This window comes from Pongo pygmaeus, chromosome 5 (assembly GCF_028885625.2).
Source record: "Pongo pygmaeus isolate AG05252 chromosome 5, NHGRI_mPonPyg2-v2.0_pri, whole genome shotgun sequence".
Classification (NCBI taxonomy): domain Eukaryota; kingdom Metazoa; phylum Chordata; class Mammalia; order Primates; family Hominidae; genus Pongo; species Pongo pygmaeus.
This window is the reverse complement of record NC_072378.2, coordinates 43,140,076-43,152,559: the sequence shown is the minus strand read 5'-3', so window position 1 is coordinate 43,152,559 and position 12,484 is coordinate 43,140,076. Positions and strand designations below refer to the sequence as shown.

General features: G+C 44.8%; 1 protein-coding gene across 2 annotated transcripts in view; it reads right to left on the bottom strand.

Annotated features, from left to right (window-relative positions):
* BICRAL (BICRA like chromatin remodeling complex associated protein) overlaps positions 1–12,484 on the bottom strand; it is a 114,992-nt gene that overhangs the window by 75,014 nt on the left and 27,494 nt on the right. For both annotated transcript variants that reach the window (XM_063666986.1, XM_063666987.1), the window contains exon 3: positions 5,495–5,756. The gene's annotated coding sequence lies outside the window, so the exon portion shown is untranslated. The remainder of the gene's footprint in view (positions 1–5,494; positions 5,757–12,484) is intronic.

Sequence of the window (12,484 nt, the reverse complement as noted above, 5' to 3'; positions counted from 1 at the left end):
TTTAATGGCTGAACCTTTTCAGTCTCCTTTGCCCAAGCTTTAGCCGTTATTAGTGTTTTAGGGTTTTTTTTTTTTTTTCCCCACACAGAGCTGGCTATGTGGGAGACCAGAGTTTTATTACTCAAATCAGTCTCCTAGGGCTTGATCTTAAGGCCACAAACAATCTCAGTCAGTTCCATGACATGCCATCTGTATACTAGTGACTCCCAAAATTTATGTCCAGTCTAGATCACTGCCCTCAGCTCAACTTAAATATTCATTGCCTACTTAACTCTCCACTTGGACGTCTCCCAAGTATTTAAAACATACAACAGGTTCTACACAGAACTCTTGCTACCCACCCCTCCCCACCTGTTCCTCCTCCAGTCTTCTCCAAGCAGCAAATGGTACCATCAGCAGCCCAAGGCTGGAGCCTGCAACCTGAAGGCACCCTTGATTCCTCCCTCTCCCTCCACAGCCGATCCATTAAACAAATCCTTCTGATTCCATCTCCAAAATACATATGTAAAAGTTGCTGTCTACTCTCTGTATCTCATTGCCACTTTACTTGCCTGAGATACTATCGATCTTGGGCTGACTACTACAACAGCCTCCTAACTTCCCTGTTTCCTCTCTTCCTCTAAATAGCCAGTTAGTTTTAAAAACATTATCACTGCCCAAATTAAAACCCCTCTGATTGCCATTAGAATTAAATCCAAAAATCCCCCTATGGAGTACTACAAGACGACCTATAGGATCTCTCCAACTCCATCTAATTCCTACCCTATTCTTAATTTCTCCCCTTGCTCAGAGGAGCCTTCTCTCCAGTCTAACACCCAGCCTTCCAGGTCTTTGAACTTGTTCCCAGGTCTGGAATGTCTCCCCAGCTTTTCACATGGCTAGCACAAGTTCATGTTTCAAGTCTCAGCTCAAATATCACCTCTACAAAAAGGCTTTCCTTGACCCTTACTAGCCAAAATGGTCATTCCCAACATACTCTTTTAGATCCACCAGCCACTTAATATTTTTTCTTAATCTGTCATTATCCTGATTTTTAAACTATTTTCTGTCCTTCCCCACTATACTGTAAATTTCATGAGTGCCGAGATCTTGCCGGTCTTAAAATTCCAATAAAGGTTAAAGAAGCTACTGTTTCCCTCTAAGCAGGTTTATTTTAGATTTCCCCCTCATTTCAAGCTTTACTGGATTTTAGTCTAGTCAAAGATTATAATTACTTTGGCATTTACCATAAAAAACAAGGGGAGAAAAACCAGAAGTGACTTCCCTTCAAAAACTGGAAGTCACTCCACCCACCTAGTGGTCTAGACTGGACACAGACTGCACAGAGGTATCCAACAGATGCTCCTTACAAAAATTTTCCAATGTGGACATATGCAAAGATGGTATAATTCTGACATCTGCATCAAAAATCTAAGTTTTAAACTACTCTCCCTAGCAATTACTAAACACAACTATTTGAGAAGAATCAACAAGAGAAAGCACAAAATAAAATACATGATCCTTAATCCAGAGAAATTAACGATTTCATCACTGACTTGGTTCTTTCTCATTTTAGTAAGGTCATCTATTCATCACCTGCTCTAGATGCTTCTTCCTGACCTGTTTTTTGTAGCCAGGCTGGAGTGCAGTGGCGCCATCTCAGCTCACTACAACCTCTGTCTCCCAGGTTCAAACCATTCTCCTGTCTCAGCCTCCTGAGTAGCTGAGATTACAGGCACATGCCACCAAGCGCAGCTAATTTTTGTATTTTTAGTAGAGACGGGGTTTCACCTCGTTGGTCAGGCTGGTCTCAAACTCCTGACCTTGTGATCCGCCCACCTAGGCCTCCCAAAGTGCTGGGATTACAGGTGTGAGCCACTGTGCCTGGCCCTGACCTGTGTTTTTATCCATATTCTGCTATTAGGTTCCACATAACTTGACCATCCTACTTCCCAAAACCCAGAAGATATGTCCACAATTCAAAATTCAGCAAACAATCTTTTGTTTTCTGGATCAATCCTGGATTCTTTTTTTTTTTTTTTTTTTTTTTGAGATGGGAGTTTCGTTCTTGTTTACCGGACTGGAGTGCAATGGCGCGGTCTCGGGCCACTGCAACCTCTGCCTCCCCAGTTCAAGTGATTCTCTTGCCTCAGCCTCCCAAGTAGCTGGGATTACAGGCACCTGCCACCACACTCGGCTAGCTTTTTTGTATTTTTAGTACAGACGGGGTTTCACCACGTTGGACAGGCTGGTCTCTAACTCCTGACTTCAGGTAATCCGCCCGCCTCGGCCTCAAAAGTGCTGGGATTACAGGCATGAGCCACCGTGCCAGGCCTCAAGGCTATGTTTGTTACACAGCTGTCTTGACTAAACTAGACGGCCTGGCTAGACCTAGAAGCCTGTATGTTGTATAACTTCCCAATAGAATGAGACAATATACTTTTAAAAAAATGTACTGAGATTTTAAAGTCTTAGGATACCTAAACCTTTTTCTCTGAGGAAATAATTTCGATTATTTGATAAATGGCAGCTAGAAGGGGAAAAATAAAAATGAGACTAATGTGAGCAAAAAACTGCTGAAACTCAAAATTACGTGGATCTCAATTCTCATGTTCCAATTCAAAAAAGAGCAGAACAGTGCATAGCATAGTACAAGACAGTCCAAACGTGTATCTGTGCCACACTGGAATCACCTGGAGAGCTTTGGAATACTAGATCTTTGGATATAGTGGGTGCAAGGTGGGCCAGAATGCCAATATTGAACATCAAGAAGTTGGGAGTGCCTGACACATTATTAAAGGACCCAATTGGCCCTAGCAAATGATGGTGGAAGAGGTGATGTTACAAAACTCTATTTAAAAACATCTCCCAAGTTAATTCTGATGCTCAGATTTGGAAACCATAGGTGTAGGGGGAAGACAGCTTTTGTGATCCGATGGCAACTTTCCTACTTAAAACTGCAAGATCTCGCAACAATTACTATACTTCTATGAATGTTAGTTCATTCGCCGGTAAACAGATCATAAAATCACTATTTCAGGGCTGATATAATAGAAATTATACGAAGCATCAGGCACAGTTCCTGGCATACAGCAGGTATTCAATATATGATAGGTCTTATTAAATGGTCTAAAACATCCACTATGTATATTTATAAACATAAGGACACACCTACTGGCACCACTGTTATTTTTCTACACTAGAAATTAACTATTTACTTTCCATGTATGTGGACTTCTAGAGAGATCAGAGCTTTATAGACCTTCCCCCTCCTCTTTTCAATAACAATGTAAAAGTTAAACCCCTCCCCCATCTCTAATATAGATACATACTACCAACAGATACTTACATGATGCTTTTAATAATGCAGTTTTGCTTTTTAGAAGAGTTTCAGTGTTTTAAAGCGTATTTAACTTTTCAGATCAGAGTTCTAGGAAACTGTTTTAATTCACTGCCATTTGAAGTAATATGAAAGCCAACAAAAAAAGTTTCAAAAAACTGGAACCCATCACCTTCCCATAATCTGACAACTAGTAAATGTCTCCTCAGGGTTGTTTTAGAGTAAAACTAAGAAACGAAGCGTAGGGTACCCACAGAGAACCATGTTACCGGGAGGCAGACAGACGATGTCCTGGACTCTTTTTTTTAGTTTTGTAACCTGGTTAGACTCTACTTTCAATAATTGAAGAAGAATGAAGGAAAAGGCTCAACGCCCTGCCCCCACGCCGGGCCAGAGAAGACAAAGACGTCCACTCTCAGATCGCAGGAAAGAAAATGGCAGGAGCGCCTCACCTCCAATTTTGACTGGGAGGAGTGGGGGTGCGGGGTCAGGAAGGGAACCCATCAGCCGCGAGGCTCGACCCCCCAGTCCCCTTCCTCCATCACAAACAAGTGGGAAGGAGGATGAAGCTGGCCCCAGCCCTTCCCGCTCCGAGCCGGCGGCCTCGTCTTTTGGGTCTGGGGGTGTGGGGAAGGAGAAGGCCGCGCGACCCCGGTCCCATCTCCAGAATTCAGCACCCTACTCTAGGCTCCCGCTAGCCCCGGGCCTCGCGGCGCCCTGGTCAGCGAGACGTCCTCGGAGGGCGCCGCCCGCGCCGCGAGAAAGATGGCGCCCGCCGAGCAACTGCGCCACCAGCCCTGGCGACAGGCCAGGCCCAGCGCCATCTTAGCGCCTTCCAACCGCCCCCCCCCAATATCCCGCATTTGGGGCGACTCTGGGGGGCGCGAACAGCATAAGGCCCGCGCGCACTCGGCCAAAAATGCGCCGTCCCAGCCGCACATCTCTTCTGGCCGGTGCGGCGGACAGCGCGGGCCTCGCAGGAGACGCCCGGCTGGGCCGCCGGTCCTCCGCGCGGCTGGGGGCTCGGCCGGACGCGGCCGCGGATCTTCGGCGGTGCTTCGAAAAGGCAGCGAGGCGGCTGGAAAGGGGCAGTCCCGCGGCAGGTGCGCGCCGCCGCCGCGGGCTCGGAGCGGGAACGGGGCCGGGGCGACTCGCCGGCCCCGAGTTCTCCCCGCCGCAGCCCGGACCTGCTCTCCTTGCCGCGGCCGCCCGCAGATGCGGCGGGAAGGGGGAAGCCAGGATGAAAAATAAGCCCCGTCTCCGCCGCCTCCCTCCCCACCCTCTCCCCTCCCCCTCTCCAGACGCGGGGTCCATTTTGTCGAGAAGAAAGAAAATGTGATTCACACCCTAGAGCTTCCGAGAGAGAAAAGAAACGAGGGGGGGAAAACAGAGGGGAGGAGATTGGAAAAGCTTATTTTTCTTCCTCGCCCGCCGTCACTCCAGGCCCTCCCTGCCCCCTGCTCGCGGCCCCGCCGCGCCGTCTTCCCCTCGCCGAGCCCTGCTCCCTCCTTCCCGGCTCCCGGCGGCTCCGGGGGGCGGAAAACACACTCACACTCGCGCATATAACTAATTTTAAACCGGCTCAATCAATGAGTCATTAAAAGGCTTCCCTCCCCTCCCCTCCCCACCACCAACCGCCACGCCACCCCCTTCCCGGGCTCTCCCTCTCCCCGCTCCAGAAATTTGCATCCGCGGAAAAGAAAAAAAAAGGAAAAAGAAAGGCGCCGGGCCCCCACCCCGCCGAGGCGCCCCCGGCCCGGCCTCGCCGCCCCCTGCCCGCCTGCGCCCCCGCCCGAGACACTGAACTTGGTCTTCCCGGGGCCCCGGCAGCGCTGGGAAAGGCATAAACACTCGATTCCCCTTTTCTCCGTGTCCATTAAACATCCACCCACCACCACCATCACCCACCCACAAACCCACCCCCCCCCCAAAAAAAAAAAAAAAAACACAGCCTTAGCCAATAGCTCTCTGGGCTGAAACCTAATATCCTGGTTTTGGCAACTCGGTGTTTAATTTGCTCCTCTTTCTTTTCTGTCTGGAGACAGATCTCCAGCCCCCCCTCCCTCGCTTTTCCCCTCCCCGAAGGAAAGAGGCAGAGGAAGGAGGTTGTGTGTTTTTTTTTTTCTCCTTGAAATTTTTATCACAAAATTATAATACACTCAAAGGGAAACTCACCGTCATGAAAAAGCAGTGCCTTGTCAACGGGGTTTCTGCGCCATCGCAACAGGGGCGGCGGCGGCGGCGGCGGGCGCGGGGCGCGGGGCGCGAGCGCGGGAGCTCCCGGCCGAGCGGCGCCGGCCACACGCGCTCCGCTCTCTCTCTCGCTCACCCCCGCGCCGGGCGGCGGGCGCCCGCTCCCCGCGCCCGCCCGGCCTTCATGCTCTGCGCCCCGGCAAACCGCTCGCCTGCTTGTCTACCTCCAAACTTCGGTTCTCGCCTGGCAAAAAATGTGGAGATTAGGATTTTTTTAATTAAAAAAAATTTTTTTTTTTTTTTTTTTTTTTTGGAAAATCAAGCTGCAAGGATGTTCATTCCTGTTTCCTTTGGGATTCTTTTTAACTTCAGAAATGTATTGGTTTATTCAAGAAACAGTTTTATTTGGCTTTAAAAAAATTATTAAGATCCCCGAGGTGCGTGCTAATTCTCTTGCAGGCTCCCTCTCTACACACACACACACACACACACACACACACCCCCACACCCACACCCAGTTTTAGCTTGACACGGGAAGGGGGGAGATTAAAGACAAAAAAAAAACCCTACAAGATTTGTTTAGAACTCTAATTAGAGCAAGCCTCAGTAAATACGTTTTGCATATGCTTTTTAAAAACCAAAACCACTTTTAACTTAGTTATTAGGCAAATAACTGGTTCATCCTAACTTTCAAATGTGCTAAGCTTTCCTTAGCAACACTCTTTGTCCATTCCAAAATTCTTGAAACCTTACCTGTGAAGCCCGTACGTGAACATTAAAAAGGAAAACAAAAAACTTCAGTGACTAAAAGGAAGGTGAGGCAGAGTAAATCGTTCTCAAAACATTCATTTTCTACTGCCTTCTCTTTATGTAGATATCTTTTATCTCCATATTTGCGGAATTTTCATTACATAACCCCCTCATTCTTAAAAGAGAGCTAGTCAATCTTTTAACATTCTTTGGTCCAAGTATAACTACCACCCATTTTTAATCTCAAATCTCAAATTGTTGAAACTTCTCTGTAAACCATCTAGTATCCAAAGTATTTAAATTATGTCGCCCAGGCCGGGCGCGGTGGCTCACGCCTGTAATTCGAGCACTTTGGGAGGCCGAGGCGAGTGGATCACCTGAGGTCAGCAGTTCGAGACCAGTCTGGACAACATGGTGAAACCCTGTCTCTACTAAAAATACAAAAATTAGCTGGGCGTGGTGGTGGGCTCCTGTAATCCCAGCTACTCGGGAGGCTGAGGCAGGAGAATCGCTTGAACCCGGGAGAGAAAGGTTGCAGTGAGCCGAGATCACGCATTGCACTCTAGCCTGGGCCACACAGCAAGACTCAAACAAAAACAAAAACAAAACAAAACAACAACATTATGTGGCCTGGAGTGGGAGCAGGTGCCTTTGTAGTCTAGGTTAACTACAAATGCCCACAAAATATACGGGGGGTTTTGTTGTCTTTTATTTTAAATAAACATCAAGGATAGGTAAAAGGTGAATTGTACAGAATGTAATTCAGGTTTTAAAAAATACATATTAAGCCTTAGAAATATTATAAATTGTTTTAAAATTCATTTGTAATGCATATAGCAATAGGATCCTGCTGATAAACAGAATACTCAGCTGCTCTGCCTATGGAGTAGCTATTCTCAAATGGCTCAAGCCCATCTCTCCCAGATATTTGGTGAGTTCTCAATAAAACTCTCTCTAGATTAAAATTATTTAAATGAAATTGTTGTATGGCTTCTATATCCCCTTAAGCATTAAAAAAAAATGTAATGGTAGTACATCTTTCTTGCATATATAAGGATACTGTAACTAGACCATGTTGCATAAATTAAATCTGTTGGGGTGGGCATACAATGTTGTCATATTCAACACAGAAGATCTTTTTAGTCAGGGTACAGTGGTTCAAGCCTGTAATCCTAGCCCTTTGGGAGGCTAAGGGAGGAGGATCATTTGAGGTTAGAAGTTTGAGACCAGCCTGGGCAACATGGCACGAGATCCCATCTCTAAAAAAAAATTAAAAATTAGCCAGGTATGTGTGGCACATGCCTGTAGTTCCAGCTACTGGGGAGGCTGAGGCAAGAGGACTGCTTGAGCCCACAAGTTGGAGGCTGCAGTGAGCTATGGGCAGGCTGACAGAGTGAGACCCTGTCTCTAAAAAGTAATAAAAAAGATCTGGCTGGGTGCAGTGGCTCACGCTTGCAATCCCTTTGGGAGGCCAAGATGGGAGGATCACTTGAGGCCAGGAGTTCAAGAGCAGCCTGGTCAACATTGTGAAACCCCATCTCTACCAAAAATACAAAAATTAGCCAGGCATGGTGGCATGCGCCTGTAGTCCCAGCTACTACAGAGAGGCTGAGGCACGAGAATCACTTGAGATTAAGCAACAGAGCGAGACTCTGTCTCAAAAAACAAAGAAAAACACTATATCTGGTTCTGGTACTGCCATTCTATCATTCATAATGTATGCTTTATATTTAAATGTGCCTTAAAAATACATTCAGTGATTTAGTATTACACAGTATCATCGAGGTGTTTTCTCAGATATTTTGCTTCAAATGCAGCCAAGGGCTTCTTGGCACAGTAATCTTTGCATAAATTAGCATATTTCTCTACACTTGATGGTTGGACCAACCAGTTTTCTAATTGGCTTGGAAAATTTTTTAAACATGTTTTAAGTTGCCTTTGGATTGGCTGGGATGTAATTATAATACCCATTTCTAAGAATTACATTTCAAGAGTCCATATATTATGCATTGCAATTAGGACCCACCAAGCAAGTTTTACAGCTGTTGCTCCACAGCTCCAATGATATATATGTGTGAGTGTGTGTGTGTGTGTTTTTCTTGAGACAGGATCTCCCTCTGTCACTCAGGCTGGAGTGCAGAGGAATGATCATATCTCACTACAGCCTGGATGGAACTCCTGGGCCCCAGGAATCCTCTAGCCTCAGCCTTCCTAGTAGCTGGGAATATAAGTGCACACCAGCACACTCAGCCAATTTTTTTAGTTTTTTAGAGACAGGGGTCCAGCCTGACCAACATGGCGAAACCCCATCTCTACCAAAAATACAAAAAAAAAAAAAAAAAAAAAATTTAGCCAGGTGTGGTGGCAGGCGCCTGTAATCCCAACTACTCAGGAGGCTGAGGCAGGAGAATTTCTTGAACCCGGGAGGTGGAGGTTGCAGTGAGCCAAGATTGAGCCATTGCACTCCAGCCTGGGTGACAGAGCAAGACTCCGTCCCTCCCCTACCCCGCAAAAAACAAGAGACAGGGTCTTGCTTTGTTGCCCTGTGAGTTTTGAACTCCTGGGATCAAGTGATCCTTCTGCTTCAGCCTCTCAAACTGCTGGCATTACAAGTGTTAAGCCACGGTGCTGGGCCCTCCAATAAAATAGTAATGGATTTCGGAAAGCTATCCTCTGAAGTCAGCCAGAATTGCAAGGAAACCGAAATCTGACTTTAAAAAATGACCTAACAAAGCTGAATTTATATACTCATAAAGAGCTTAGGGCATTGCAGGCTTTTTTAAGAGAATGTCCAAATACAAGAACATTGACATTTATTGAAGGTCTTCCAAGTGCCACCAGGCACTATGCTAGATACTTATACACATTATCATATGAACTTTCACTCAAACCCGAAGAATAAGGTTTAATTATCTTGATTTTGTAAATGAGGTTCCCAATAGAATAGTTTCAGTAATTTGCCTGGGAACATCAGTCTAATAAGGGCAGACAGGAGAACCAAGTCTGGCTGACCCCAAAACTCACCCTCTGTCAGGCCTAAAAAGGATCTTTGGGACAGGCAGTCTTTGCTGTTTCAATGTTAACATTAGAGTCCAGTGGTGTGGTACAGAGGGGACAACTGTCTAATTAGTAAAGACCTACTTTGAGAATGCCAGTTGTCCAACCTAATTTTAAATCTGGAGGAGTTTACAAAATACTGGGACGCAGTAGGAGAATTTCAGATTCTCCAGGTACAACCAAAATTGTAATTATTTAATAATATGGCAAAACAAAAACAACTTTTTCCCCAGATTATTACAAAACTTCACTTAAATGAGGGATATGCTTTGTATATTAAAATTTAAAATTATAGTTTATATAGACAGGATTTTGGTAGTGAATGTAAGGTTAGAAAACTTTTTAAGAGGAAAGTTCTTAAAATGGCTTTACTATATGCAAATAGCTTTAATTGTATTCTCTACAATTTAATTATGTACAATAAAATGGCCACTCCTATGATTCCCATCTGAAAGATTTCCCATAGAAAGAAAGGCAACTGGACAGTAAAAAAAAGAGGATGGAAATATAATTGAAATGTTCTAACACATGCTTGGACCTCCAAATAAACAGGCCCAGTGTCCACATAACAATGAAAAGTGAAAGTGTTTTTCTTTTTTTCCCTCCAAATGTTCCCCTTGGTTGGTTAAACATTCTCAGAAGTGGAGAATGAAAATGCTGGAGATTGAGTAGTGATATGCATGACCAGATGTATCCAGATCACAGAAATACCAACACATACCAGAAGAGTTAGTAAGTGTTCCATAGAGTGTTTGCGAAACAAAATTTTTTAAATTATCGGTGTGCATAAATAAGGTATATACCTTTATTTGTACCTATAGAGGTACTTATATTCTGAGGTTTAAGTGTACTGGCTCTGTATTCAGACTGACCTGGGTTCAAATTCTAATTTTGTCACTTACCAGGTGTGTGGCTTTGGGCAAGTCATTTCACCACTCAAGGCTTCAACTTCCTCATCTATAAAATGGGGATGATTATAGTACCCACCTCTGAGAGTTATTTTAAGCGTTCAGGAACTAGTGTAAAATGTTTAGCATGGTGTCTGAAACATAATGAGAGTTCAATACATTCAACTGTACTGCCTTATTTTAGTTATGTGTCAGGTTAAGCCCTGTGAGATCTTCCCATGTGAACATTCAATGGCAATCTCCTATGATTCAACCTAATATGTTTCTCTTATGTTCCCTCCTGGATAGGGAGCTCCTCAAGGATGCCAGACCATCATCTCCATCCTTAAATTCTCTAAGAGCCTAGCAGAGTAATTTTGTATATAGTTTGCTCACAATCAATGCTTTTGCAATAAAAGCAACATAGCCCAGTCCACAAGATCTACAAGAAATTAGCGTATCTCTATCTAGAGACCCATATATTAAGGGGGTAAAGTAACTCTCCTTAAACCATGTAAAACCATTGCCCAGTTGATTACAGGCAGTACTATACAGCCTAATGGTTTAGAGTTCTCTCTCTCCAGTTTTATCACTGCCATTTTTTAGCCATGTGATTTTGGCCTAGTTTAAAAATTTCTCTCACCTAAGTTTCCTCATCTGTAAAATGGAGATAGTAATAACTATATCTCAGGCTGCTTGGAGGAGAGTTCAATAATATTAAGTATATAAAACCTTTGCTTTGGCCAGGTACGGTGGCCCACGCCTGTAATCCTAACACTTTGGGAGGCTGAGGCAGTAGGGTCACTTGAGCCCAGGAGTTTGAGACCAGCCTGGGCAACATGGTCAGATCCCATTTCTACAAAAAATACAAAAATTAGCTGGGCATAGTTGCATGTGCCTGTGGTCCCAGCTACTTGGGAGGCTGGGGTGGGAGGATCACTTGAGTCTGGGAGGTTGAGTCTGTAGTGAGCCATGATCAAGCCACTGCACTCCAGCCTGGGTGACAGAGCAAGACCCTGTCTCAAAAATAAAATAAAATAAATAATAAAAATAAGGGCCAGGCTCAGTGGCTCATGACTGTAATCCCAGCACTTTGGGAGGCCAAGGTAGGCGGATCACAAGGTCAGGAGTTCGAGACCAGCCTGGCCAAGAGACCAGCCTGGTCAATATGGTGAAACCTCATCTCTACTAAAAATACAAAAATTAGCCAGGTGTGGTGGTGGGTGCCTATAATCCCAGCTACTCGGGAGGCTGAGGCAGGAGAATTGCTTGAATCCAGGAAGCGGAGGTTGCAGTGAGCTGAGATTGCACCATTGCACTCCAGCCTGGGTGACAGAGCAAGACTCTGACTCAAAATAAATAAATAAAATAAAAAACATTTGCTTCTGTGTCCCATATATAGTACTGAATAACAGATGCCATTATTGTTGTGGTTGTTATTGTTATTAAAAGTACCACGGAATTATTTTCAAAGCAATGCTAAGCAATTTATTGGAGTGATTACAAATGTTTTCAATACCTTGCCTACATTATTTTATTCAATATATGAATTTAAACACTTCACATCATCCTTGTAGAGGACTAAAGCTATTTGTCTCTATATTAAATGACATGTTTCAAGCTGGTTATTTTCCTTGACAGACTTAAAAAAAATCTGAACTCCTACAAGCTTTCAGTACAAGGATAAGGAATTAATACAATATAGCAGAGCTGTTAATAAAAAAAAAAAAAAGCATTCTGCACTCCCGCTGGCCTTCCTGTCTTACCCATGTAGACTGTTTCCCCACAGAGTATGTTGGGGGGAGGACAGCCATCAGGTTAGGGGGGCACCACATGCTGCTGGAAGGCATGCCCAGGATGTGCCATTCACTGGCTCCCAGGTCCCCCTGGTATTCTATCAGAACTCTTTAACTCTCCTAAATAGAGCATTCCTTCTATTCCACCAGCCCAGGAGGATGGGGGAGTGGAGAGGAAGTAGAATGGAGGTCACATAATCAGGCTTGAAGGTGCTACTACAAAGCACACTTGGAGCTTGGTGAGAAAGTCAGTCTCTAAGATAGAACACCCATGTAAAGGGACTTGCCCAATAAATGTCAGTGTGCTTTCTGAAAATGAAACTACTAAGAGGTAAAACATCTGAAGAAGGAACTACTCTGGCCAGGTGCAGTGGCTCATGCCTGTGATCCAAGCACTTTGGGAGGCTGAAGCGGGCGGATCACCTGAGGTCAGGATTGCTCAAGACCAGCCTGGCCAACATGGTGAAACCCGGTCTTTACCA